The sequence below is a fragment of the Silene latifolia genome, chromosome 8 (assembly GCF_048544455.1).
Source record: "Silene latifolia isolate original U9 population chromosome 8, ASM4854445v1, whole genome shotgun sequence".
Taxonomy (NCBI): domain Eukaryota; kingdom Viridiplantae; phylum Streptophyta; class Magnoliopsida; order Caryophyllales; family Caryophyllaceae; genus Silene; species Silene latifolia.
The window spans coordinates 43,633,691-43,636,921 of record NC_133533.1 but is presented as its reverse complement, the minus strand read 5'-3'; the positions used below and the strand labels follow the sequence as shown (position 1 = coordinate 43,636,921).

At 41.6% G+C, this 3,231-nt stretch overlaps 1 non-coding gene across 1 annotated transcript; it reads left to right on the top strand.

Moving 5' to 3' along the window:
* The first annotated feature begins 2,639 nt into the window (after positions 1 to 2,639).
* Positions 2,640 to 2,746, top strand: LOC141597716 (small nucleolar RNA R71). The gene has a single exon (XR_012522936.1). It is a non-coding gene; the product is annotated as a small nucleolar RNA R71 (small nucleolar RNA).
* The last annotated feature ends 485 nt before the right edge of the window (positions 2,747 to 3,231 follow it).

Here is a 3,231-nt window from a genome sequence, read left to right as displayed (position 1 = left end):
AAGACGGGCGTCTTTCCTTTCAGGACGGGCGTATTTCTGAAGACGAGCGTCTTCTCTTCCAGGACGCTCGGATTCTTCAACAGTCCCAAAATTTCAAAATTTCAGCTCAGATGGACGGGCGGATTTCGACAAAGATGCCCGGATTGCCTGAAGACGGGCGGATTCCCATGAAGACGCTCGGATTCTGCCCCTTTTACCCGGATTCAGTTCCATCCGTGCACTTGCATATCCCTTGTCATTTTCCATTCTTCAAATCCCGTGTTCTTCATTGTAGGGGCACTACTAAGGCATGAATAGCCTAGGCAATTGCTATCCCCACACTAAGCTAAAGCACTACACATCAATTGAATCATTAGTCCCTCCCTCACTTCTCTCAAAAATGATAATTATCTTGATCAAGGCATAAAAATCCAAAAATGACAAAAAATATAATGTAAGAATTAAAATGCGAGTTAGGGAGTTATAAATATTTACAAATGGTGGTTTAGGGAGGACTCCACCAAACTCTCATCCTTAGTGAGATGTCATAGGGGCATGTCCAAGGTGTTGTTGATGTTGCTCAATACCTTGAAGTAGTAACCAAAAGCTTGTTCATTATCATGATAAAGGTCTTCGATAGACCTTTGCCCTTGTTGTCGGTCTTGATCGATAGCATTACCAATATAGGGATTGAAAATCCCTTCAAACGCATCGTCCCAAAGACCACAAACTTCATCTACTTGATCACTAAAGATCTCTTGAGTTAATAGAGACAACTCTCCCACTTTCTTGTCTTGGCCAATGACGCCATCCTCTTCATTGCTTGACTTTGGTGAGCTTTTCAAGCTCTCTTTGTTATAATTCACTTGCTCTTTGAATGGAGCATCTACAATTTTCTTCTTCCATTGGAATTCCGACTTCTTCCTATCATCCTTCCGGCTATAATGATCAACCATAAAACATGGTTCATGCAAACGGGGAGCTCTCATGGTCTTGTCAAGATTGAAAGTTATGCTCTCATCTACCACTTCTAGAGTGAGCTCTCCATGCTTCACATCAATCACCGCACCCGCGGTGTATAAGAAAGGTCTTCCTAGAATGATTGGAATGTTGGAGTCTTCTTCCATGTCAACAATGACAAAGTCCACCGGGATGAAAAATTTCCCAATTCTTATAGGAACATCTTCCCATATCCCTAATGGTGTCTTCGTCGATCTATCGGCCATTTGGAGTGTGATATTGGTGCATTTAAGCTCTCCCATCCCCAACCTTTTACTCACCGAGTACGGCATAACACTCACACTAGCCCCTAGATCACATAAGGCTTTGTTGATCGTGGTGTCGCCAATGATACACGGTATTGAGAAGCTTCCCGGATCCTTGAGTTTTGGGGGTGAAATCCCTTGAAGTATTGCGCTACTCACCTTAGTGAAGGCGATAGTCTCAACCTTCCGGATCGACTTCTTCTTTGTGAGGATGTCTTTCATGTATTTTGCATAGGCCGGCACGTGATTGATTAATTCCGTGAAAGAAATTGAGACTTCCAAATTCTTCACAATTTCCATAAATTTTCCAAGTTGGTCATCAAATTTGGGCTTGGCTTGACGACTCGGAAAAGGAAGTCTAATCACAATGGGCTCCTTCTCCTTGAACCTGTCTTCATTTTTCTTTGAAATTTCTTTTTTTGATGGTTTTCCATCCTTGGAGTTTTGCACAATTTCATCTTTGTCACTAGCTTCCACAACTTCATCCTCAACTTGCTTCTTCGGTGCTTCATACCTTGTACCACTCCTCAAGTGAATGGCACTAACCGTTTCATGTCTTGGGGGATTACTTTGAGGTGGTAATTGCCCCTTTTGTCTTTGTGAGCTTGAAGATGCTAGTTGAGTCAAATGGGTTTCCAACATTTTGGTGTGAGCTAGGATGTTGTTGATGGTGATTTACTTTGCTTGACTATCCTTTTGCATTTGATTGGAAAACTCTTGTTGATTCTTTTGCATTTGGAGGACCGCTTTTTGAACATCAAAACCTTGGTCATTTTGTTGATTGTATGGAGTTTGATTTTGGTAACCTTGGTTTTGGTTGTAAAAGGGTCTTTGATTTTGGTTTCTCATGGGAGGTGGGGTGTATGTTGGTTGAGGGTTTTGAACATTTTGGCTTTTGTATGAGAGATTTGGATGGAATTTGGTGTTTTCATTGTAATAGTTTGAATAAGGGGTACCACTCTTGTATGCTGGAAAGCATTCACTTGTTCATTTGTTCCCCTACATTCACCTTGGTCATGTCCCAAAGTTCTACACTTCTCACATATCCCACTTGGGATTGATGAAGATGCCGTCATGGCATTAACATGATGCTTTGGTGATTTTGAGGCTTCTTCAAGTCTAGTCATAGCTTTTTCAAACTTCAAATTGATGGTATCAATGTGAGCACTAAGTTGAGCACCCAATTGACTAATGGAGTCCACTTCATGCTTTTCTCCTCTAGTAGCCTTGCGAGGTCTACTATATTGTGAGTTATGGACCGTCATTTCCTCAATTTTGTTCCAAGTTTGATTGTCATCAACTTCGGTGAACATTCCATTTGATCCCATGTTGGGAATGTTCCTTGAATCTTCATAAAGACCGTTCCAAAATTGTTGTACCAAGAACCACTCGCTAAGTCCATGGTGAGGACATGAGCGACAAATTCCCTTAAACCGCTCCCAAGCTTCGTACAAAGATTCTTCATCCCTTTGCTTAAAGCCCGTGATTTGAGCTCTTAGCATGTTAGTCTTTTCCGGTGGATAGAACTTTTTGTAGAAAGCTAGAGCCAACTTCTTCCATGAATCAATTCCGAGAGTAGCCTTATCAAGGCCTTTCAACCATTGTTTTGCGGTGCCAATTAGAGGAAAAGGAAATAAGACCCATCGAATTTGGTCTTGAGTTACACCGGTTTGAGAAATCGCATCACAATAGTTACAAAAAGTCTCCATATGAGAATGAGGGTCTTCACTAGGCATCCCCCCAAATTGGCTTCTTTCGACTAATTGGATAAATGCGGATTTGGCAATAAAATTTCCGGTTAGTTGTTGTGGTGTGGGAGTACCATTGGGTAGGTTCTCCTCGGTGGGTACGGAATGTGATGAAAACTTAGGCATTGTAGGTTGATTTTGTGTTGGATTTTGTGTTGGGTTCTCCTCACCTTCTCTTGCAAAAGGGTTGATGAACTCAATAGTATTTGGTTGAATATCTACAACCTCACTAATACCTC